The 27,054-nt window shown below is 41.2% G+C and overlaps 1 protein-coding gene across 4 annotated transcripts in view; it reads left to right on the top strand.

The window, feature by feature from the left end:
* The window catches only part of LOC143375949 (octopamine receptor beta-2R), a 93,846-nt gene that overhangs the window by 33,895 nt on the left and 32,897 nt on the right, over positions 1-27,054 (top strand). For 3 of the 4 annotated variants that reach the window (XM_076825654.1, XM_076825652.1, XM_076825655.1), the window contains exon 2: positions 761-823. The exons of the other annotated variant lie outside the window; for it this stretch is intronic. The gene's annotated coding sequence lies outside the window, so the exon portion shown is untranslated. The remainder of the gene's footprint in view (positions 1-760; positions 824-27,054) is intronic. 4 annotated transcript variants of the gene reach the window in all.

The following is a 27,054-nucleotide window of genomic DNA, read 5'->3' on the forward strand; positions in this document are numbered from 1 at the left end:
TTACTGCTCCCTCTTGTGCCCGAAGGGGGAGCATAATAATGTAGTATAAACCGATGGAGTTGCCTTTAGAACCCTCGTAAAGGGCAATAATAATAAAATATTATGCCGGCGAGGAAGACAATTCTATTAAGACTGGTGTTCACGTCGGCTGAGTTTCGCGAGGGAACTGTAACAAATCGCGATTTATGAGCAAAAGTTTGAGAACGTATTTCTCGAGTTTTTTGCAAGCTCCAGCATACCTTGAAATAGGGTGATCCTCGTGGTAACGATGGAAGAGGGGTTTTCAAAGAAGGCAGGACCACTTGTGATAAGACTCGTAACAGCCAGTCACTGTTAATTGAGGAGCTGAAACGGTAAACGATGTAAATGCCAGAAACGAAAGTTTTCAGTATTTTCTTCTCGACCACGGTTGGTGCTTATGAAACTAAAATGAATTATTCTAGCACTTACAGCGTTCACCACCGTGTTTAGCATGGAATATATATATCTACATACTCTTCCACTAAACTAATAATTTTTAATTTCTTTGGCACTCGCATCGTCTACCATTTCAACTCCTCAATTATTTTAAATTTCTGCTCGAGTGATGCTTTTGATAAAGAAGAGTCAGAGAAGCTTTTGCAATCTAGAAGCCTCAAGTTAACAATTTTGCAATTCCTCTGCTAGAAGCCAGTATCAATATTTAAATTTTGGCATTTAAATTCTAGTTTACTTCCCATGTCTTACAGTCATGGTTTTAAATATAATTCTCCTTTCACAGGCAATTCGAGGATTCCAAAAAGGACTTTAAGTGCTTCGTCGTTTCCAGCTAAAACATAACAAAGTGAGTACCTGTCACAGACGTCCTAAGATAGCAACTGTAGATATGAATAGAATGGGTGGACGAATGATAGTAAAATAAACTTTTAAGAAACACAAGCACCACTAAAGCCAAAGAAAAAAAGGGCTTCATCGTTCAAAAATGGCACATCTACTGCAAGCTTCATTAACATAAAACCCCAACTTTTCAAACATTTCCACGTTCACTTTCCTATCTACAGGCTCCCCATTCAAAATCCCTAACGAATGTTCCAAGGATTCCCGGACTTCGTAGCAGATGCTAGGAAAAACTATTACGCCCTTGAAATAGATTGGTGTCCACACTCAGAACCGAGTGAAATGTCCAGCTAGTAATCCAATCTAGCCGTTACTCCATCAAGGTGTTTGAAGGTGACAGGGCGCTTCGTGGCTCCTTGTCGCGGGCGTTCTCTTGGAACGCTGTGCAACAGAAAATTAGACGCAATGTCTCTCCATTGGCTGCTTGACCCATCAAGACCAATCGAGGGATGGAAAGCACTGTTCGGTTTCTTGGTATGGCTCGAATCGAATGAAATCCTAGATCGACACAAGGGAGGTACTACCCATGGCCCATCTGGCAGAGTTGGGCAGTAAGTAAATAAAGAATTATTTAAATTTAATAATGGATCAAATAAAAGTTACTTTATCTTTAGATTATTTGACGAAAAAAGTTCATTTATTTAATCGACGAGAATTTATTTGTCGAATAAAGTTCAAGTTTAAGTTAAGGCTGAACAATTTATTCGAAATTAAAGTTGAATTTAAAGTAAGGGCTGAAAAATTTATTGAAGGTTGATGTTAAAGTTGAATCTTGAATCTTGAATCTTGAATCTTGAATCTTGAATCTTGAATCTTGAATCTTGAAACTTGAAACTTGAAACTTGAAACTTGAATCTTGAATCTTGAATCTTGAATCATGAATCTTGTATCCTGTAGTTGAAGTTGAAGTTGAACTTAGAGTTAAGGCTGAAAAATTTGTTCGAAGTTGAAGTTGAATCTTGAATCTTGAATCTTGAAACTTGAAACTTGAAACTTGAAACTTGAATCTTGAATCTTGAATCTTGAATCTTGAATCTTGAATCTTGAATCTTGAATCTTGAATCTTGAATCTTGAATCTTGAATCTTGAATCTTGAATCTTGAATCTTGAATCTTGAATCTTGAATCTTGAATCTTGAATCTTGAATCTTGAATCTTGAATCTTGAATCTTGAATCATGAATCTTGTATCCTGTAGTTGAAGTTGAAGTTGAACTTAGAGTTAAGGCTGAAAAATTTGTTCGAAGTTGAAGTTGAATCTTGAATCTTGAATCTTGAAACTTGAAACATGAAACTTGAAACTTGAAACTTGAATCTTGAATCTTGAATCTTGAATCTTGAAACTTGAAACTTGAAACTTGAAACTTGAATCTTGATTCTTGAATCTTGAATCTTGAATCTTGAATCTTAAATCTTAAATCCTGAAGTTGAAGTTGAACTTAGAGTTAAGTCTGAAAAATTTATTCGAAGTTAAAGTTGACGTTGATGTTAATGTCAAAGTTAAAGTTGAATTTAAAGTTAAGGCTGAAAAATGTATTCAACGCTGAAGTTGAAACGTTCGACGAATAAAAGAAATAACTGTACTCGACACATGACGAATAATTTTTCTAATTTTTATTCTTTCTCCAAATTTTACTTACATACAAATATTGCCCCTCTCTGCCACCAGGCGCAGTACCTCAAAACTATCTCTCCCCTGACAAATACAATACAGCATCCCACTTTGATGTTGCTCTAGCTCGAACTAGCGGACCCAACTAATAACGCAAACCGAGGAATACTGAAAATCTTCGAGTACATTTGAATACCACTAGCCACGGTGCATCAAATCTGAGACGACGACGTGGACGATGTCCTTGCTAGCGGCGTGTTCATGAGGGATCATGGGATTTGGTCCTGTGTACGAGCAGTCCGTGTCCCCTGGATACCCTTGTTCATTTGGTGGATAGATGGTGTCGGGAAAATCAGATCCTCAAGGCATTCGTAGCTGAGGTTGATACTATTAGACGCTTGTAGGTGTAAATTGTACTGCTTTGAGGGAGGACTGAGGTTGTTTCACAGTGATGAGGTATCAGTGACGAAGCTAGCAAACGTTACACTTAGCCGTTTTCTTTTGTCCTACTGGCACCTATTTCGCAACTCTGTTACTCTACTCCCTGCTGGATCTGTGTCATATTTCAGTCTGCTAGATTCGCGGGAAAATCATGCCGAGGGGTGTCAGACGCTGTTGCTAAAGTTATCTCGGTCTCAATGGGGATCTGCTGCTTCTTTCTCACAAAAGTTTAAAATTAAGGGAAACTATGTGGAACTTTCTTTTCGAACTATATAAGCTTCTATAATCCTCCTCGAATTCGCCAATTGCCTTAACGAATTCCGCGGGTTTCTTCGGCAAAATTATTCGGCAGAAGTTCGTTGAACACCCTGCAAGGGGAAAGTTAAATGAAACACGAAGCCCGATGCTACTATGGAAACTGAGGAATTGTCGGGAACTAATAATTTCGTGCATCGTTCGACCCGTGCCTTCAACGTTTCGATCGATACAATTATGCACGCCGGAGAACTTGGAAAGTTGGGAACGTTATTAAAGCCTCGGCGATAGTTGAGCGTAGTCGGATCGATCTTTGGAACTTTTATTGCGTGGCTTCTTCGTTTAACCGTCGTGAAATCTCGACTCGTAAATTTCCATCAAGTGGAAAAGCCTGTATTCAATTCTGCGGTAACACTTACTTCTATATAAAAACAGCGGGTATCGCAATTGAGGAATTAAACGAGAAATTTGCCAATTAATTTCCGAATCAGTGAACATCGTCAGGATTAAATGCAAAAATACGTGTTACGAGACTGTCCACAAAAAAATCCAAAGAAAGTAGCTTCAGACCCCATTTTCACTACCCTTCGCGCACACGTGCTGTTCCATTCTGTTACGAAGGATTGATCGTAGAAAAATCAGAGCCCTCTATTCGGCACTGAAACTTTGATACTTCCTTCCCTTACGGCACGAGTATTCGATTTTCCTCCCCTATAGGCTTGTTAGCTGCGAATCGAATAAAAATCCGAGACGTTCGACGTTCAGAGGCAACAAACTCCGCGGCTGATTTACGAGGATTCACGGCCCCGTTGGGTTAGGGCGCAATAAACAGCAGGGAGATGTCTGAATAACGGAACGAATGTCAGTCAGCCGACGGAAATGTCGCGTATTTAATTTAATAAAGGATGGAAAAGAACGAGGCATTTGATTTCGCGGCGGCTGGTCCAATTAATTACACCCCGGCGCACGGAATTTTAATAAAAATCCGTTAGCGGTGTATCCGTTCGGCGTAAAAAAAAAACAAGTACCACCTTTGAAAAGTTTCATTTAGCGCTGGACGCCGTAATACCAATAATTCTGTAATCTTCAAATTTCAATGTTTATAAATTCGGGGGCTTCCAAAAATCCCAATAATTCACATTTCTGATTTACCAAATCCTTCATTTAGCTAGGCATTCCTGTTACTTCCCCGTCGTCCCACTTTGCACTCCGAAAACCACGAAACTCCTGAAACAAAAATTTCCAAATATCTCATCTCGGAAGTAGACTAGCTTGATCAAACTGTTTTCTAGCGACGTAACAACACATCCACTCCGTATTTCCAATATAAAAGGAGGAAGCATATACTGTGTGCCCCAACTGGAAGCAAGAGATCCGCAGAAGTGGAGTGAGCATTTTTACGAATTCCCGTTCGGAGAACGAGAAAGAATACAAATTCGTCAGCGATCCGGTATCTCGGCCGGAATTAATCAGGCTACCAAGGGTAAAGAAAAATTTCCCGCGGAACGACGGTTTCCGGTTTTACGATCCTTCCGGTGGCTTCTTGCATAACCGACGACGGCGTCACTCGGCTGCAGTGTCTCAAGGTTTCCACGTTCAATCCATTTCCTGGCCATCGGCGAGAATATTACGCTCCCGGCAGTCATTAAATCGACCGAGGACACGTTTTCATGATATGGAAAAACGGGAACGGCGACGGGGCTTGGGCCCTCGAACGTGATCTTTAATAATCTGTCCCGTTGCATCTCATTGGGAACTGTTTGCTTTCCAGAGTTCCCTCCTTTCCGACAATCCCACGCAGCCTCGGCTTGTTCCGCCAACTTCGCGTCTCTGGAAGCTTCCCTTCGTTATACATTTTGTTTTGTTTCCGACGACAGTTTCTCTGGTTTTATAATATTGCTCCTGAAATTTCATAGCAGCTTCAATGCGATTGCATTGGCACAGTAGGGCGGCCTTTATCTTCAACCTGCGATTTCTTTTGCTCTCACCCCCTACTATGGTTCCATTTCATAAAAAAATAGTCTCTGAAAAAGATTATTGCAATCGAACGAAAGGAAAGGGCGCCGACCAGGTCTTAAAGTTTAGAATTTATCAATGGTTGGAATTTGAAGAATTTCTCAAAAATGGTAAATCCTATCGAAATTTTGTTCAAATAAAATTAAAAGAGCGTTCAATTTTCTATAATTTTTGTATATATAAGTTTGTCGTGCGCCCAACCAGTTTTTAGATAACAGCGTTTGAATATACAGATTCCCGCGTCCCCCCAGTAAGGTGTGACGTATTGTCTATACGCGCGTGAAGCGCTGACTTCTCTATATTCAAACGCTATTATCTTAAAAATGGTTGGAAGCACGAAAAAATTATATCAACAGTAATTGTAGAAAATTGAACGCTCTTTTAATGTTATTTGAACAAAATTTCGATAGGGCTTACCATTTTTGAGAAATTCTTTAAATCCAAACTGTTGACGAATTCTAAACTTTAAGGGCTGGTAGGCAACCTTACCTGTTGTTCGATTGCAATAATCCTTTTCAGGGACTATTTTTTTATGTAATGGAACCATATTAAGGGGGTGAGAGCAAAAGAAATCGAAGGTTGAAAATAGGGGTACAGTATTATTAGTATTATTCTTGGATATTTTTTGGAGGACCTAAAAATAAAGAATACCTACCTACGTATTTTTTTGTTTTGCCCTGTTTGCATATTTGGGGGGCGAAAGCACCCCTCAAATTTCACTTGCTACGTTTCAAATGGAAACGTACGTAATGGAATTGTTTGTTGATCAATTTTAATGCAGCGTGCCTCGATTTTTAAAAAAATTTTAAGGAAGGTACTGGTCGTTGTATTTTGAAGTGTTCACTTCTGAGTTGGGATTCTTTACTATTTCACTTTTATAAATCCAGAAGCTTTCAACTCCTCAAATTTTCAAATTTCTAAATCTGAATGCTTCCAAGCTCGCAAAGAATTAAGTTTGCAAACCCCCAAGCTTTGAAATCGATAAATGTCCATATCCTAAAATGTTCAAATATTCGATTTTCTACATCCACGAGCTTCCGCATTCCCCAATTCCGGAGCTCTGAAATCTCTAAATCTACAAATCGTCAAACGTTCGTATCATCCCCAAACTTCGAAGCTGCCAGCTTTGGAAAATTCCCGGACCAGCAGATCTTCAATTTTTCAAACCTCCAGTTGCCCCAAACATCCTCCACCTTCCTTTCCACCAAAGACACAAAACTGTCTAAACTTTCCAAACTTCCAAACCTCAGCAAATCCCAAAATTCCCAACCCCTCAAATTCTCAAGTCCCCGAATCAACGCGACATCCCAATTCCTCGATCTTCGTCATTCCTTCTGTCAAAACTACGCGACGTTTTTCCCCAATCTCTCTCAATAAACACCACCACCCCCGCGGACTGCCTCAAGCCCTGAATTTCGAGTCTCCATTTATCCGAGTGTCCTGCCCACGCAGTCCCATCGAGCGTTCGCGGGAAATTCCTTTCGCAGCGGAATCGAGGAGCCACTAGTCCAGAATTTTCAATTAAACGATGACCATACGAGCTGGCTACGTCCCTCCCTCCGCCCGCGTGAAAAAGTCCAACGCAACCGAAAATCAGTCGCTGTACAGGGCTGCTGATGCACCGAAACGGGGTGCACGGCCTTATGCACCGCGCGCATTAGATCGATCGCAGCCCTACAGAGGAAACTGCAATGCAGCAGCCGAACACACGGGCGAATTTGAAATTTCCAATTTCGCTGTGTCTCGGTCGCGCGACTCCCAAAAGTCTCTGCTTTATTGTCGGTTAAATGCCCCCGTATTGTTACAACCGCCTGTATCACATTCTCCGACTACTAATGGAATTTAATCATTACCCCCATCTCGTGCGTGTTCGCGACGCATGGTTCATCCGTTCTAATTTTATTCTGCCCGCGTGATTGCTCCGCGAAACGACGATATAGGTGTCGAATCGCGATTGCTTTTTGGCGGGATTTTGTGCCACGAAGATGGGGAACGTGGCTTCATCGTGGCGTAGCTCGTGCTTTCCCATAGAATCGTCAGCATGATTTGCCTTTTTATTCTTGAAATCTCAGAAATTCTGAGGCTAGATTTCAAATTTTGAAATAATTGTGATAATAATTGTTTCTCTGCTACCTTTTATTTGCGTCTTAATTTACGTTTGCTCCTTGGTCGAAATCTCACAGGGGCGAGGGAGTTTTACGAGAAATATACCAGGGGTGCGAGCGCGGCAAACTTCAACGTGGGACTGATTTAAAAAAAAAGAGACTCCAAGGATATATTTATACTTTTCTGGCAATCAAACTAATGAAATTTTCCCCGGTCCAAATAAATACATTTCGCCGGTCTGGAGTTGCAGTGCAATTAAAAGAAGAGTAAGGAAAATAAAATGTCTGTCCGAGTAAGAACTTGCTCCGAGTAAAAGATAGACGTCCCCTCGAGGAAAATCAGCCTTTTTGATGGAACGTCTGGTGAAATTCGACCCGAAACTTTTTCAATCCTGAAGCGATGGACTTCGTTAGAAGTCGACCTCGTTAACCAGCCGCTGTGCAAAAACACGAGAAAGCTTATTCAAAGAAACAACACGAAGTCCCTTTGATCGAGGAACGCTGATATTAAAATGGCGCCGCTGAGAAAGTGATCAGCAACGCAATCAACTGTCGCGCAAACGCAGCTTGCTTTAATGTTTGCTTCATTAAAACCTGGAGTGTCGCTGTTTGGCGTTCTTCGATTTGCTCTTCGGTAACCTCGCGGAATATTGAACGCCTAGTTGGACAATGTTTCACCGATTATAGGTGTTGCATTTGGAGGTTCTCACATTTTCGTGATTCCTACGTGGCACCGCTATATTCTGCTGTTAATGTAGAACATTCCCAGCTGATTTATTGAATTTTTTCGAGTTTATTCATCTGTCGCTTCTTTTAGGGGGAGATGCCTACCCAAAACGGTCAAAACAACGTGCTTCTTTGGGATTTTTTTCTAGAAGAACCGGTAAACTTTTATTATTAAACATTAGTCCATTGGAAAGAGTATATCTTGCCGATATTTCAGTATTTTTTTGTGGTAAAAAGTATTGAAAGGTTTGTGAGTTACAGGCGATGGATATTTGGCAAAAAATCGCTCGTTTTTCCAGTGTAAAAAAGAAATCTAGGCCAAGAAGAAGAAGAAGCTTCCAATAGCACTTAGATTTTTAAACGCAAAATAAGCCTGCAAAGCCTCGAGCAAATCGGTTCAATAATTTTTCAGTTATGTGCGTCACCGACTTTGAAACACTGATTTTGAGGAAAAAGCGTTTATAAGGAATAAGGTGATACTTGGGAATTTTTTTCTAAGAAACTGTTGATCGGATCTTTCCCAAACTTTCAGGGTATTTTAGTTCAGATTCAAACAATAAAAATTAATTTTTTCGTTACAAAGTGTTCGGTAGAAATGGAGATATATGAACACGTTCGTGAGGACACTGCGCGCCGGAGTTGCAAATTTGCGATTGTAATGGTGGCTCCAATTCTTCCCTGAAATAAAAAAACCAAGGTGTTTCTTATTTCTAGTATAATTACATTGTCGATGGACCTATAACTTTGATAAATAAATTGAAGTGAGATTTTTTCATAAATAGTACGAAATATCTTGGAGCAGAATCGTAACTTTTTTTTCAAGTCCCACCAATTTGCCAACTTTGAACTTTTTTCCCGTTTGTTAGGTTCGTCGACAATGTAATTGTACTAGAAATAAGAAAATCCTTGGTTTTTTTATTTCAGGGAAGAATTCGGGCCACCATTACAATCGCAAATTTGCAACTCCGGCGCGCAGTGTCCTAACGAACGTGTTCATATATCTCCATTTCTACCGAACACTTTGTAACGAAAAAATTAATTTTCATTGCTGGAATGTGAACTAAAATACCCTGAAAGTTTGGGAAAGATCCGATCAACAGTTTCTCAGAAAAAAAATTCCCAAGAAGCACCTTATTCCTAGCGTCCTAAATAGGGCTCCCCCCTTAAAGTTTTGGGTCTAGTTTACACCTAAATAGAGAATTAATTTTTTAACTTACTTAGTCATCGATTCCGGGTCCATATAATCCTTCTGCATCAGCTGCCGCTTCCAAAACTCCAACCTGCTTCTGTCTACCACGCTGCCTTGCTTTCTTCAAGAAAATATAAAAATCGTAAAATTGATTTCTCGAAAATTTCTAGGTAGGCCTCCCCCCTTAAGAAACTTGAAACGTGGGTTATATGTTGGCAGAGTTTTTAGACAATAGTTTAAAGAAAGCTCCGTATTTTACACTTCCCTACGTAAGCATCCAAATTTGTGTTTATTCTCCGTGCAACTTCCTCGATTCGATTGGAAATCAGGAACCAAGTTCTGCGCTACCTTCTACATCCCTCCATCGCGTTACTTTAATTCTCGTGCTGGAACTGCCACGCTCGAGACTGCGAGCTGGCAACGATTAAGTTGGAATCTATCAATTTTCTTTCCATCGCAAGTTGCCACGGAAGGGGTGTCGTCAGCCAGCATGTCTGGCTGATAGGAAAACTTATGAACTCCGAACCGCGAAACTTTTTCGCTTCCCTTCCGCCGTTAAGACCCGGGCGTCGTTAGAAGAATCTCCGTGATAAACAATCGCGAAAGCTTCTTCCTCTGCTGCATGGGGTCCCGGGCAATCAATGGCCCCGACAAACAAGCACGTTTTACCGTGCAATTCAGTCGAATGCCAGCGTTGCAGTGGACGTAGATTCTTCGCTAGTTTTCTAATTTTTAATTCCTGTGTTAGGTCATTCTCTGGGCGTTCAGGAATAATTATTGCACCCAATAGTGGCGCACTCAGGATTTAATCGTCGGGTGAGCCGATTTGGAGGGATGAAAATATTCTTAAGGGGTTATGCCTACCTGCGAGGTCTGGAAAAACATGTATATTCAGGAATTTTTGGGGGAAAAACTTGAAGGCTTTTTTAATCACACCTTTGTGCATTCGAAAGTGTACATGTTAAACTACTTGTAGTAATTTTCGCGATGGAAAATATAAATAAATAAAAGAAATATCAGCGATCTCCTGGCAGCGATTTTTTCTTCAGTAGTTTGCGATGACGACTCTAATTTTGACCTGAGATAAAAAATTCACGAGAATTTAATTAGTATATTAGATTATCTAGTCCTTAATCGTCCATTATCTTGAAAAATTAATTTGCTACAAAATAGCGGCTTCTCGTAGCAAAAGTATCGATTTTCGCCACAGAATCATTTTCATTTTTCATCATTTTTCATCTGTAAAATAAAAACTACACAACGGAAATGAAAAAGCCACGATTAAGGACTAGATAATCTAATGTACTAACTAAAGGTCGATTTTTTTTATTTCTGATGAACCAGGTCAAAGCTAAAATGGTCAGTACAGTACACACTCGTTATAAGCTCGACGAACGTGGCTGGCGGCGAGCGTACGGCGTGTTGTGGACACTATTCCGCGCGGCTAATGGCGCGAGTGAGAAAACCGAAGAGCGAGCGAGAGAAAATGAAAGGAGCGTCTCTCGCTCGTTCTCGGGTTCCCTCACTCTCGTCCGAAGGATTCCAAGAAATGGTGGGGAGAGTCGCCGGGCGTACATCGCATGGTAGAAACGAGCTTATAACGAGTGCGCACTGTAATTCCATTATTTATTTAGATATCGCATTGCAAAAAAAACTACAAGGACTTTAAAATATATACTTTCGAATACGCAATCGTTTATTTAAAAAAAAGTCTTCAAGATTTAAAAAAAAAATTCCAAAAATACTTGTGTCTTCGGACCTCACAGGTAGGCATAGCCCCTTAATGCAATTTAAGTAATAAAATGCAGTCTTCTTTATTTTACAAAGCTCTTTCTTTTGTCGCGGTTACATCAATCTCCTTTTCCCTTTTTCTTTGGTGGCCGCCAGGGCCCCTCTTGCACAGCAGCTTTAAACTGGGAAACCGACTTGCGCACTCTGTGTTTCGGAATTTACCGCGCCGCAAATGCGTAATGGTGCTCCTCTGGCATTGTTTGCCGCGTAAGAATTTGGTCCATCGATGTGTGGAGCAGTTTGGGGCACGCAAACGTGCGACCAGCACGTCTGCCAGCGAAATCGGGGACATCGGGGAAGATGAAGCGCGACGGAGAGTCGCGTAACGGCGAATCGGAAGTTTAACTTTTGGCATCGATCGGCGTTTACCGTCTGCGTGCAGTAAATTGTCTTATCGTGAGCATGCGACGAGCGAAGGTCGCATTATGGGTTGCAGTTTTACGACTGCGTTTACGTGCGTTCCCGCGATAGGTCGCATCTGTCAACAGTTTTCGATGCAAATCTAGCGGAAGTGGGAGTACACCGCGTTTAATTCTTAAATGGGGCACACAGGGAGGTTATAAGAGAATATTGCGCTTCTTTCACTGTTCCTCTCTGATTTTCTCTATTTCTCATTACTTTCATTTTTTTTTCTCTCCAATTAAACTCTGTTGGATTAGTTCTCTGCATTCTCCTCTCTCCTGTGCTTCCCCATATCTAAAATTCAGCCGGTTAATTGCTTTGCCCGTTGCTGTTTTCTTCCTCAAATAAATTGCAGTCAAAATACTATCCAGCAGGTAATTCAAATAATTCATCGCTTCAAATATTGCCTTTTATTCGATCTTTATTTTTGCAAATTATATTCCCCCCAAGTCAGACTGCAGGACTGAGGAATGTCTCGTGGGAAAGGGCCTTAACGCGTCTCGTGAATCGGCCGAAAAATTGGCGTGGCGTTCGAGAGCTTTCTCAAGCCCGAGTCCACGATGCGCTGATCGAAGGTCAGTGTCGCAATCCCGCGTTGCCGCAAGCTGCATTATTTACGGAAGCTCTCGGACATTCTAAAACCGAGTGCCCGCGTTCAATTACGAAATTCCCGGCTGCAATCCGCGGAGGAAATAGAAAACCCTCGAAAACTTGCCGGACGAATTTCCATTTCTGCACGTGGACACCAATTAGCTCCGAACTCTGACGTTCGGGTCACAATTCAGCTGTGATAGACCAGCTTTGATCAATCCGGCGTTAGCTTCTTCCCTTTTTCCCTCCACGACGAATAATTCGTTTAAAAAAGAGAAGGAAGTATTCATTAATCTTTCACGACCTGCTAATACACTTGATCACGAGCTTATCAGAGTGATCGAGTGGATTATATTTAATTTTATAGGTGAAAGTTCGTTCTATTTTAAATTCTGCCTACTTCAAGCTACCCACCTTGCTAGCTATTACATACAGAGGGTGGCCAAATTATTATACACAAACGAAAAGGTTTGAGATCTTTTAAATTTAAGCGATGGAATCGCTGTATCTCTGCGAAAAATGGTCTAAAAAATATTAAAAAACGCATTTTAACGCTTGAAGCTTCACTCAATTTTTTTCATCCATTATGATACTGTTTTATCCAGATGAAGTGCAGGAAAGGAAGTTTTACAAATTTTTGCCAACTTTGAACGTATGCACGGGCCAAAAAAATTTTTTCCGGTAAATCCAACGAAGAGCTCTCATAGAGCAAACATTTCTCTTTAATTTCGTTATTTTTTGGTTTTGTTGTGCGATTTTTATTCACCGAGTTATTCGCGATCAAAGCAAAAAAGGGACTCTTCACTTTGAACACCTATAACTTACGAACTCACGATCGTAGACAAATTTTCACGAGTGTTTTGGAAAGCTAAGAAAATTTCCTTTCAGAATCTTTAATTGCCAATTTTTATTTTTTTTTTTTTAAATCGTATTAAATCCATTTTAAAGTGACCCCAAAAATTGACGAAAATGTTTTAAGCATAATAATTCGGCCACCCTCTGCACATCGATATTCTTAATACCAAATTATCAGACCTCCAAATGCCTGAATCGAATGACGGAAGTTCCAAAGTAGCCGAATTTCCTAAATCGCCGAAGTTTCCCCCAAGCGCCAGATTACCTAAACCTACCCCCGCACTTTCCTGCGCCGTCAGCCTCACCGGAAGCTGCGCAGCGCCCCGACGCGTGATAGTGGTACACGCGTTTGAAAGTTTCATGAATATTGAGAAGATTAGTTAAGAAATAAACTGCGCGCACACTTCTGCCCAATGTATATAGATATTACGGCCATGGCATCGCTAAATAACGTGGTCTGATAGGTCCGCGTTATCCAGTGGATGAATAATTGCTCAGAGTTTAATTAACCTTCTATTTCCACCCCATTTAACTCGAAACTTTAGCTCCTAGGAAAAAAGCCGCCGGCGTTCCTATAACCAGAGGCAAATGATCAGGTCCGCGGGACTTTCTGTCGCGCGATCGTTAATTTCAAACTCTAAAGAACTTAATTGCTAGCCGGGGAAGTTCAGCCCGCAGCGCCGAAAGAACGACAGATTGTCTTTCGCTGGCAATAAATTCGTCGACAGCGCGAGAAGGGAAACAATTTTCTGAAAAAATTAAAGCGACCCACAAGGGAAGATCCCGAACACGAAAATTCAAAAGAATTCTGAAACTTTGTGAACATGTAGGGGATTTCCTCCTGGTTACAACGCAATTTTTGTTCGCTGCCCAAATTCACTCGAAGCGGGTGAAATTAACCCCTGAAAATTCGGCTATTTTCCGACTTAACTCGCGAACCGTAAGAGATAGAAAAAAAGTTTCAAGACAAAAGTTACTTCTTTTATTTAGATCTATCGTTTGGTAAAAAAATATATTTTACAGTTCACGAGTTATAACACAAAATCGGAAAATAGCCGGATTTTCGGGGGTCAATTACACCCCCTCTGAGTGAATATTCACAAAGTTTCAGAATTTCTTGAATTTCCGGGTTCGAGGTGTTCACTTGTCAGCTCTACTGAACTCTCGCCCACTAACGCAAACTTTATCACAGCAGAAGAATTAGGGAATTGAAATGGGAAACGATGCGAGTGCCAAAGAAACCAAAGATTATTTCTTCAGTGGGAAAGAATGTAAATTCCATGCAGAATATATTTTATTTAAATATAGCATTCTAAATACTTCATCCCTTTAATGAGGTATTTCAGTTTCTAGGAAAGTATTCAATTCTGGCGCTTACGTCATTTACCATTTCAACTCCTCGGTTCATAATTCGCACGCTTATTCGATTACCTCCTATTATTTCCCACTCTGATTTTTTTTTTTTATATAACAATGCAGCTCGGAAGGTGGAAAAATATCATGACAGTAATACCCTTCAGGTTCCCTAAGACTTCTTGCGTACGTTCAATGAAAAGTGATTCGAGTAATTTGCATAGCATCGCGCAGAGTAATTTGCATAGCATCGCGCAAAGTGTTTTGCATTTCTTGAGTATCACAGCAAACGTCGCCACCATTGTTCCTGGGCGCTCGGTCGCCAACTTAATTCGATGTCACCTTGGCTCCGTTGATTCGATAAAAATGTCAAGCGGCTGCAATTTCTTTCTCGCGGTGGTGAACAGTTCGCGGCTGGCCTCGGGAATAACGCGCGGGATCGCTGATCCGCGTATAGATAAATAACGGCACGAGGCGCAGCGGCAATTAAGCATCACTTAACGAACCTGCTGTGTCACTGCCAAGAGGGCAGATGCTCGGTTCATTGTCATAGTTCAAGGTGCCGATCGTTGCATCAACTATTAAGCGCGAATCACACGCCGTGTCAGCGGCTCGTCTATTTTCGGCGGGTCGATAGCTGAAACGCCGTTTCCTATTGTTCCCTTCCATTCTGCAGCGCGACGATCGGCGGCGGCTCGAGGGGGTGTCCTTTCCACCCCCGAGCGAGCGAATATCGAGCATTGTTGTGGTTTGTTGCACGCCAGCGATCGCGTGCATTTGGAATTTAGAATCAAACGCGAATTTAATTGACTTCGTTCGATCTGATTTGGACAACTGAGCTTCCTTATTTACCAAATCTACCAATTTCGAAATTGGCATCGAACAGGCAATTTTCTCTATTTCGAAATTGCCGATTCCATTAGGGGATGAATTTCTAATGCCCGAAATTTCTCCATCCCCAAAAGTGTAATCGAAAGCTCGAAACTCTATCACTAACTAATTGACGAGTTGAAATGGTAAACATTGTAAGTGGAAAAGAAGATCAAATTATTTATTTAGAAGCAAAGGATGTAAATTCGATGGTGAGTACTTTACTTAAATAATTTCTTTCAATTTCTAAAGCTGTCGCGTAGCGTATACTGAGAATTTTTACTTCTGGCACTCACGTTATTTACCATTTGAAGCATTGAGAGCAAAACTGAAGAACCTTCTTTTTTTTGCGAAATTGAGTTAGTAGCAATAAAGTATTCCAATTGGCTGTACTGTACTTTTGAAAAACCCGATTTTCGAATTACACTATTCCTCTAAAACTGTTGAAACAGGTTTTCAAATTTTCACTGAAAAATATAATTAAAATAGAAAATAAATATTTTTACTTTTTTTAAAAATTTCAGTTTCTTTAATATTTATGGATCTACAAAACTATAACACAATAAAATACACTGCATACAAAACCAAAGGAAAATAAACTGAGATAACTTAGATCCGTACAAAATATAAATTAGAAATCTTGAAGATTAATTTTTACAGTAAAGCTGGGTTTACATTAGTCCAGTCTAGTGATCCAGTCCAGCACTGGATTGGAACTGGAATAATGTAGACAGTGTGTTCATTCCAGTACAGTGCTGCCGTTCCAGCAGGTTTCGACTGGATCGAAAGTCTACTTTTCGATACAGTGTTTACCCCCTCCATCGAGAACACAAGATTCCAGCGTTACTGGAATCGTCCAGTCGAACCACTCGCTTGATCCAGTGACTGGATTAAGACTGGAAGAATATAGGCATCGAGTCGATTTCCAGTCAAACCACTCACTGGATCCAACGACTGGACTAATGTAAACCCAGCTTAAACTATTACCTACTATAATATACTCGTGTCCAAGGCAATTTAAAGTCAAAATGTTACCGTTTTTAATTAAATAATTAATTCTTTTTTGCATATTAATTCTATTATATAAAACCTTTTTTTTTTAAATTTAGAAACCGATTTTCGAATTTTACAAATTTATAAAAAAAGACGGTTTTAAACCTGTTTTTTAAAATCCGACAAACTCTAGGCTGTACTAATCATGTAAAAGAGGGGAAATGATTTTTTTTGCAAAGTGGGTTAGTCCGTGTTTCCTTTCAATGCCTCATTTCAGCTCCTCAATTTTATTGTATCACCAGTATTTTAATCCGAAATTCCTACGGTGCAGAGACACTTAACCATCGCTTGAATGAACCCCTGGTCACCCACTAAATCTCTGCAATTCGCGTTATACTAACAACATTTATCGCAGCAATTTCTGCCTCGCCTCGCGACCAAGTTCCTGGATAAAGCCTGTCCCTGTTTCGCGACGTGTCTGTTCCCAGCCGCGGCCTCCGTCGTTGGAAATATCGCGCACCCTTCGAACGGAACGGCCGAAGAATGATATCGGGCCCGAGTGTCCGTGACAAACTTCATATCTGCCGGTTGTGCGCGCCCTACGTTATAACCAGCCGCGCGTAAGTTGGACGTGAGGTCGAGGGGCGCAGGGAAAACGCTCGAAATATTGGCTGGCCGGGGCGATCGGATAGTTGGAGGAACTCGATCCCCAGTTTGATACGGGCAAATATTTTCTGCGACAATAAACTTTCGATTTATCGGATCGGCGCTGGATGGGGTAGGTGGGCACAGCTCCTCTGGAGGGTTTTCGCGGCTCGGAGCAGCCGATGCAGAAACGGGGAACACGATATTGGGAACCGGAATCGTGTGCGATGTGGGATACGTTGATCGCTGGTTTATTGGATAATTCGAGGGGAATCATTCCATGATGTCACGGCGGGGGTGTTTGGCGGAGGGGCGTTGGATGCAGGAGCGAGAGACGCGATATTGGAAACGGGAATCGTGTGTGGTGTGGGATACGTTAATCGCTGGTTTATTGGATAATTCGTGAGGAATTATTTGGTGATGTCATTGTGGGGGTGTTTAGCGGTGGGAGTTCGGGACACTGTGCCGCGAGTGTTTTGAATAAATCGTGGGTGTGCTGGTAAAGCATACTAAAATATGTACGCTTTTTTCAGAAACTCAATTTAAAGTTTTGATTTAATGCAGTTTGTGTGGCATTGAGCTGGAATAGTAAAGAGATCCCTTATTTTTGGTGGTGTATTAGGTACCGGTATGTAGAGGGTACTTTTTGTAAAATATATTTTTCCAGTATAAAGTAGAAATGGGAATTTTTTACTTAATGTAGTTTACAAGTATATCCATATAAATAATTAATGTGGATGTTTGGAAGCAGGGTAAACTCGGGTAAGTCAGTGATAGTTTTAGAATTTGTCTATTAACTGCTAATATTTACATATTCTGAATGTGAGTCTAGGATATAATGATAGGCTAGACATCAGAGAAACAAATAATAGGTTAACAGAAATTTACTAACTATATTTAATTGAAAATATACAAAATTAAGTTGTCATGATTTTACATTATTTGATATTATTTGATATTATTTGATATTATTTGATATTATTTGTTATTATTTGATATTATTTGATATTATTTTATATTATTTTATATTATTTTATATTATTTTATATTATTTTATATTATTTTATATTATTTTATATTATTTTATATTATTTTATATTATTTTATATTATTTCATATTATTTTATTTTATTGTTATTTTGTGCATAATTATTCGTTTCATGATCGTTAGATGTCTCAGATGTAAGGAAACATTGTTTCTGATATTTACCATAAAAATTTCTCAAACATTGCAGTCAGAAACACAGTTTCAGGCACACGAAAAATAAGAATTTACAACGCGTGAACTGTAAAATAATTTTCTTACCAAACGCTGGATCTAATTAAAACAAGTAACTTCTGTCTCGAAACTTTTTTTCTACGTCTTACAGTTCGCGAGTTAAGTCGGAAAATAGCCGAATTTTCAGGGGTTAATTTCATCCGCTTCGAGTGAATTTGGGCGGCGAAGAAAAACTGCGTTGTAATCAGTAGGAAATCCCCTACATATTCACGAAGCTTCAGAATTTTTTGAATTTCCGGTTTCGGGAAAAACCCAAAGGAAATTAGCAAACGTTGAAGACTCAACAATTTAAAAACCGTCAAAGCCATTAGGACTTTATAAAATTTTCAAGATTACACTAATCATGCTTTACAGTTCCTTTAACCCTCTGTGATTCGAGCACGCCTTTGAGAGACAGCACATTTCAAAGCAATTCTGCATATTAACATCATTAAAGCCTGCAATGGTGAAAGAATTCGTGATTCGTAGAATTAAATGTATTATCGAGTTCGTAATTATTCTACCATGCTTTTTCCAATTCCGGGGCTCTGTATTAATCGATGCAGTATCGGGCGAAATATCTCTGGCCGATTGAAGAGCAAGTAATTCGGACCGCACGAGATTAATTAGTAGAGAGATGTGAAAAAGGCAGTCGCATGGTCCGCGAAGCGTATGAAGAATGTGGCTACAGCCGCGCGCGTCGAGTTCCCATCCCTACCGTGCAGAGGATTTCCCAGCAAGTATATTTCGGCTTCATGGGATTGAGGGAGAGCGAAGCTCAACACGGCCGTTAATATACTCCTCTTACTTTACTGGTATCAAGCCCATGCCTTATTACATAATTATTAAATGGCTACGGGCAGAAACTAATATTGGAGTTGCGTTGTAGTTTCGATGTTGCAACGGAGTTTGATGTTATGCACAATAATTGATGGCTTGCCAATATGGACACGCTCGAAACTTTTAAATGATACCGTTGATAAACAGAGATCAACTTCCTTCCAGATTTTGCGGCTGGGCATGTATTCGAAACTTGCTTGCGTACAGCCGAGATTCCAGTGCTCGGTATGAAGTGATACCAACGGCTGTGTAATGCACAGAAGCACATTACGAAGTGGTTATATGGATTTTGTGGTTGCACAGAGGGCGGCCAAATTATTGTACTCAAAAAATTCTCCTCAAAATCTGTGAGAGTCGTGGCTGTAATTAAAGTACCAATGCATGAATGTTATTGTTCCTTCATTTATTGATTAGTTAAAACATCTGGCAACAGTGTGAGTAATTTTTTAACACGTACGTCTCATTTATTTTTAAAAGGGCGGGGATAATTTTAGTAATAATTGTATTGCAAATAAGACAGTAATAATAGAGAATGGCATCAGAGTATGGCAGAACACTCCAAAACTGCAGGAAGTAGCCACAGGAAAGCTGTCATAAAAGCTAAAGTCACCAAATATTGAGTACCTAATTGTATTTCTCGTATTACGTAGCCTTAAACCTATATAAATGTATTTAATTTGCGTTCGTATACTAGTAGTAACAATTAATATTATAACCTTGAAAACGAGACAGCTATTTTATTTCATCGCTAAACTTGCAAAATATAAACTTGCAAAATATTCTTGTTGGAGTATAATAATTTGGCCATCCACTGTAAGTATGGTTATAGTGGTTATATGTATTTTAAAGAAGATGTACGTGCGTGGCTTGGAATAGCACTGAATTGTACTGACAATAAGTGTTAGATACCTATAGCAATAAATAATAATTTAGAAGCAAGAAGTGACAGAACCTACAGATTGAGCTACAAGAAGGAATGACACACTGAAAAATTAAACTTCACTTTCAAGCAGAGCTGGTCAGAATTTTTATTTAAATAAAAATTTCGAGTAACAAATAAAAGTTAAAAAAAATGATTCGTCGAATAAAAAAATTAACTTCGCTCGTCAAATAATCTAAATTTAAAGTACCTTTTATTTGAACCGTTATTTAAATAATTTTTTATTCAGTTAATGCGCCACTCTGATCTCAAAAGTTCCAACAGCCAAAACCACTAAATTACTGGGCACGCCGAGGTATCAAATTCTGACTACAATAATATCACATTACGAAGTGCTTCAAAGTCCAAACTCCCGAAGTACCAAATTACAAAACCACCCACGTGTCACACTAACCTACAAAATATAGAACCGTCGATCTACTGACCAGAGAATAAAAACCGCAGTTCTACTAAAGCACCGATGCGAGATGCAAAGCCAGCCAACACAAACACGGTACTCCTCAGCGGAATCCCAGCTCCTTCTACAAAATATCTTACTTCCATCGTCAAACGATATCCCACATTCGCGCCAACCCAAACATTAATCTACAACCAACCCAACCCGACCCCAACAGGCGCACTTCTTCAACCCCGACTTTTAATCACCGGCTCCCCTAAAAACTCAGGTCCCGAGTAATGCAGCGCGTTAGGAAACGATTCGAAGCAGGTCCTCCGCTCGCGGCTCGCCCAAATTACTGGAAGAAATCGGCGACGCCGGCGTATCTCCTCCCGGCGCGGCAGAGGCATCGCGACCAGGGGTCCGGGGGGTAAGCGGCGAAAAAGCGGCAAAGTGAAATAATTTGGCCTTATCGCGGGCTATTAACCGCGCCAGTCGGCTTTTTTGGGGGGACAATGCCGTAATGGCGGCGCGGTCTGCTCATTAGAGCCGTTATTGTTCGGCGTCCCCGCTCATTATGGAGTCGTTTCGCTTGGGATTTCGCAGCCACGTCTGGCCCTGCTGTCAGAGGAACGGCCAGAGGAATACTGGTAGGGCCACGCGTGAAGTGTCGTTAATTTGAATCCAGTTCCCTCGGTGCGATTAACAGTGGTCGGGCACGGTGGTCAGAGCAATTAAATCGTTCGCCGAGTTGGGGGTGGGAGGACTCGGGACGTTGCTTGGGCAACTTTGGAGAGATCCAATCCTTTGGAATTATGGTAGTTGGTAGTGAAAGTGGTTCTGAGATCTGGGAACTGTTTGGGAACGTGAGCGTGACAGGCCTGACGTCTGTTCAACGGTTCGGGATAATCCTGTCGAAGCAGAAGGAGCAGGGGATGGTTAGAGGAGATTAGATGTTCTCCGGGGCTGCTCTGGAATGCTGCGGGGAGAGGGGTAAAAATGATGGAAGGACAGAGGAAGCTTAAATAGTTGTTGAGTTTCGGTGTGTCGCGTACTAGGTATGCGGTCGCACGCCAAATTAATTCTGTGCGATTGATTGATAGGCAAAGTTTAGCCGGTCAAATATAGTTTATTGTAATACGATTGAACGCAGTTATGCCACGTGTCGTGGCGAGTTTGCTAAATACAATTCTGCCATGTGTTGTGGCGAGTTCGACTGTAACAAAGCAATAATGCTTCTCGAGCTCGCCTCGCGCTCGCTCTACGCTCGCCTCGCGCTCGCTTTGCGCTCGCCTCGCGCTCGACCCCTCCAGCTCTACCGTAGACGGCCGAATCCTGGCGAGACCGCCCGAGCTGCCCAATTATGGCAAAGCCCATATAAGGCACGTTCAAGGTCCGCGCCAACCGAGTCACGTTTAACGCAAAGCAAAACAAACAAAAAATACGTGGCTAGAAATAGCCTCGCGACAGGCTGTACGTCGAAGGAAACGAGGAATTGAGGAGAAACGATGGTCGGGTTCATTGGCGGATTTAATAGAGTGGCCGATCAGCAGTTGCCGCCTGGGCCCCTGCCCAAGAGGCCCCCCAGGGCCCTATATTTTCTTTCAGTACTACTACACTTGGCCCGTTTTTAGTAAACTACCTCTTCATTTTTCCTAAAAATGGGCACCTGCTCAGAAGGCCCCCGGGCCTTATCTTAAAAAAAAATGATTTTATCCAAACACTATTGTTTTATGTATACTACTACACTTGGCCCGTTTTTAGTAATCTACTTCTTTATTTCCCCCAAAAATGGACTCCTGCTCAGAAGGCCCCCAGGCCCTATCTTAAAAAAATATGATTTTATCCAAACTATATATTTTTTCTGCACCAGTACACCGAGCCCGCTTTTAGTAAACTACCTCTTCATTTTCCCGAAAAAATGGGCCCCTCGGAATATTTGCCAGCTGGGCCATTTTTCTTAAATCCGCCACTGGTGGGTTTCTGGAAGTTGAATTAGGAATATACGGGACGTTTAAGTGCTGAATAAATAAAACATGAAAAAAGTGGGTAGGTAATGGTTTATTTTACTCTGTGAGTACTAGGGTGGCCCATATTTATACGTGTCGAAATTTATCTTTTGTATTTCTTTCCTCTCACCCCCTGGAACCGTGCCCTTTGATATAAAAATAGTCCCTGAAAAAGTTTATTGCAATCGGACAACAGGAAAGAGTGCCGAGAGCAAAAGGGGGTGAGAGCAAAAGAAATCGCAGGTTGAAAATAAGGGCCACCCTAGTGAGTACTAGTGAAATGCGGTCACGGGAACAGGGAAATACTGGACAACCCTGACGATAGCTAGCGGAAAGTTGGTTAAAAATGGTGAAGGAAGGTTAGTTATGGTGGCTACTCTTCTGAAGCTGTGCATTGAAGGAAACTAGCGAAGGTATAGTAGAAGCTGTATTAAGAATTTAAAGTTGGTCGGAAATCTGCATCCACTCGTCTCCCAAGCCGGAGACTTTCTCCTCCCGATTCACCCGTTTGGAAATATTTCTGAAGGATGCAGAAGATGCACTTCGGACGGAAAGTTACCTGCCTCAAAGATACCTCGAGGCATGCCTCAACCTCGCACGACAATCGCGACTTTGCACGCGGAGGAAGTACATTCCACGAAGAAACTTTTATAAAATACCTCCTTCAGGACGTTCGGTGGAATTTCGTGGGAACTTTGCGCACTTTGCGGGCGAAGGGATCGAACGTTAATCCATTAACATGGACTGAACAATTATCCTAATTTCGCGAGCTCAGTCGAGAATTTAAGGGAAAGATCCTCCTCGCAGGCGAGGAGGCCCCGAGGTCCCTCGAGCCGCGATCGAAAATCGCGCGAAGAAACCGAAGGAGGCCTGCGTGGATCGAGTTTCGACTTAACAGTCGCGCACCGGGCTCGGTTAAGTCATCAATTACGGTGCTCGCCGCTGCCACAGCGCTCTATAATTCCCTGCAAAGTGAATATTAATTAGCTCGGTGGAAGATCGAGGCTGATTCCCGCCTCGAGTTAATGTCGACTGCGGCTTGCCTCCACCCGATTACGGACACACGTTCCTGAATAAGTGATCGAAACACCGTAGCGCTGCCCTCCTCGACGGGGGGTAAAAATATCGCGTGGACGTTGATCCGTGTTTACTGCGCCGAGGCCGCGCGTTAGTTACGATAGAATGCGGGATTTCGGTCGAACGAATAAAATGTTGCGGCACCCGCGTGCCGGAGAACGAGCTGAGAATAGTGTTGCGATGTTCCAAGGGGAATTGATCGCAGGCACCAAAGTGAACTATGCATTCGGAAGCACCACAAAAAATGCAAATCCTAAAGGTTCCATCGCTGGAGGAGCCATTCCAGGCTCCTACATTATCCGAGCAATATGGGGATAGTCATTAGGACGCAAGTACCAGTCGGAACGAAGGGAGGTACCTAAATCAGCCAAAAGCTAATTGCGCCACGAGCGACGTTCAAGTGAACTTCCACAGCCACGCGAATAAACCACAAAGTAGCATTACAGGCCCGAGTAGCAGGGTCCCGCGAGGGGCTGTAATTCTTGCACAAGCATCAATAAAACATAAGTGGACATTTAATGCTGCATAAATGAAGCGGAGTGCGCCATAAAGCTCTGACATCTACCTAACCGCGTCGCGCAAGCGCCTGTGCGCGCGGTAGACGTCGAACGATTCGCAACGGTAGTTGTTGGCTGCCAGCGGAATCGGGACGTCTGCCAGACCTCAGAATCCTGTTTAAGGGATGTTCCCTTCCCTCAAGCCCTGGTTCCCACCCCGCCGCTGTGATCCTCCGCTACAGCGTCTTAGGACTTGTCAGGAGCTGGTAACTGGATGTCCTTGACTCTTATCCAGGAGCCAAGAACAGGGAAAGCATCTCAGGGGTCTGCCGGGTATCCTTTAGTCGTCGCGATGTGGCTGTGATAACGAAAGGGGATGATGCTCCGGGTAGACCCCCGAGGCACCTTCTTAACAGAATTTACAGCTTGTTCGATAAAAAAAAAACCTCGTTGGGCTCCTATCGAAAACGTGCTCGGTTGCCTTAACAACCGTTCCACTCTATTTCGACTTGAGAGGATTACGCTGGCAATACCTCATAGGGGACGATGGTTATTATTACCATTATCATGATGTCTTTATTATGCAATGGGGAGGAATGTAATACAAAGGAGGTATACAAAGGAAGCAATCGGGTTGTTATAAAACCTAATCCTAGCTGGTTTATAGCCTACTTACTGGAAGTTATTATGGAAAAATTCGTATTCGATAGATTGAGGATTAAGCAGAAGCAGGGTTCGAAACTACGAAGATAATAAATCATTATTACAGTTAAATTTATATTCTGAATGCGTTATTTATTTGTAATATTTAACTACGAAGATAATCTCTACGCAGATATTATAAAATTTTTCTGTATTTTGGTTCATGTAAGTTATAAAAAAATGTTATTTAGGTATTATTCTTGACAAGTTCTCTTTTCTGTGAAAATACTTCTCACGAAACTATTAATTATTTCTGTTATGATTTCATACCTTTTATGAAATAAACATATGAAGAATATGATATTCTGTTGATAGTACTTTTCTTTATCTTATGGAACTTTTTTTAATATAACTGTTTCCATGGAACTTTTATTATATAGGTTCGAAAGTATCTGTTCCATCAGAACACTTCCTAAAGAAGTTCCTAAGGGTAGCATTTCTTTCAATAAAAATTCCACAGGAACAGATATTTCCTTAAACGAAACGTACAAGTTCCAACAGAATTTTTTTAAAAATAAGAATTCCAGAACTCTTTCGATCCCTGAGTAGAAGTCATTACACAGTTTTTCGCGTATTAAAATTGCTGGTGATAGAGATCATTAGAGATCTCTATGGACACACGAGGAACTGCAGAATACTGATCGAAAGATGAGGATGGTTATTAGAAATTGAATAGCTTGTTAACCGAAACGTTTCTGTGTATTTTAGGAAACACCCTGTACGTTTCCCAGCTGAAAAGCACCATCACTCAACGCTAATTCTTTCCTCGCAGCCTGACCTTGGCACCACCTCCTTCGCAGCTGAATAAAAAGCCACGGAGCCATGCAAATTAGATTACATCGCGATGGTAATGATTTTATAAAGGGCTGCAGAGCATTACACATTAATTCATATAAAAATTGAATAACCGAGGGTGGCTGCTTGAACATTCTATTTTACACCTCGTCCTATTTAATTACGACGAATTCCCCTGGAATTTTCAGAATGGCAATGACTGCTCTAGGAACTAGGAACCCTTGTCGCGATGAACGATAACAAATAAAAGCGGCAGTATTCGTTTCCGCTCGACGCAATGTACGATCTCTCTGTCCACGCGTTCGGCTGTATTTCACTCTCGACTACGATCCCGTTTCCGGTGGTAGCTCCAGAATGAAAAATCGCACCGCGGAGGGGGGCGGAAAAGCGCACGGCCTCCCGCGAAAATATTTGTATCGCCCTGCCCAAGAGAACCCGATATCTGAATTTCAAATAACCCTTGAATCCACTTGGCGATCGTTTGAAATATGAACGCGCCTTACTCCGTGGTTCTCGAAAATACGCCACGTATCGATCAGTCAGAAATCCGTGTTAGCAGCAAGCCTCTGTGGCAGGCTGTTGGGAACTATGTCGATGGTTCTCGAAAATCGATACGTAACTACACCGATGCACGGGGGGGGATTTGAAAAAGTGTGGACGAAGCAGGAGGGTTACGAAAATTAATTGGGGGTGGTTTGGGTTAGGTCTGGGTTACGAAGTCTGGAACTTGAAGGGCTAATTTTGTTGCTTCGATTCGAGTAAAGACTTATGGAGAATTTGAATTAGTGACTTAGATTGCAAATTAGTTAAGGATGAACGTCAGCAACATTAAAAATAAGCGAAAATCTTTGAAAATTGGAGGGATGAATATTTCTGCAATAGTAAAGCCCCCCGCAAAATTTTAGAAAAATTGATTCGGTAGTTTTTAAATTATTTAACTTTTAATTCAACATGTACCTATTTTTATGGAGAAATGCAATATTGAGAAATATAACTACAAAATTAAGATTGAATTAATGTGCCAAAGTTTTTTTAAATCTTCTGTCCAGAAAGATCAAGCACCGAACTAAATTGTCACAAGAATTCTGTACAATTGATTAATACCTTGGAAATTGATTAACCTTTGGCTACGATTGTCACTGAAATTCTACCTTCAGATAATTTCTATGGTTGAGCATCTGAAATTTATTGTAAACAATAGCCTAATCCTCTTGGAATATTTCAGTGGATCCTCATAAACATTCATCAATATTATTCACAGTTGAGTAGACAGTTTCGATGTGTCTCTGAAAGTTTTATGTACAATAGTCTTTCATTCCGTTCTCTGTTCTGTTTTATTTGCCTGGATGTCTTTAATTAAGAGGAGTGCAAGTGTACGCTCCATTCACTCGTGACGTCGTTTGATTTATGGTGGCGTTCTCAATGAACGCCAGCGATCTTCTACCCTGCAAACGTTCTCTGTTATGGATCATTGACCGTGAAGGAGCAATTACTCGAAATCACTTGGGCTTAGGAGAAAATCCAAACTGTGGGCCCACATAATTGGACATTTCCACTGGCTCCGCCTTAGGAACAGTAGTTTCTTCCATGGCACTCGATAAAGTTCGCAAAAACCTAACAATAGGTATCGGTAGTTTTGTGAAGCAGTTAACAAACTTCGTGGTTTTTGGCATTTAATAGCTGGCAGTCGATCATCTATATTTTAACTCCTCGAGTAACGATTCGCAGTGTTTTCATTCACTAAGTGATCGTCATTAGTATTCCCATTAATTACTCAAGTAATTATCCTGGATAATCAATTCAATTTACGATTATTACTGCGTTGGTAGCTACTACATGGTC

This window comes from Andrena cerasifolii, chromosome 13, assembly GCF_050908995.1.
Source record: "Andrena cerasifolii isolate SP2316 chromosome 13, iyAndCera1_principal, whole genome shotgun sequence".
NCBI lineage: Eukaryota > Metazoa > Arthropoda > Insecta > Hymenoptera > Andrenidae > Andrena > Andrena cerasifolii.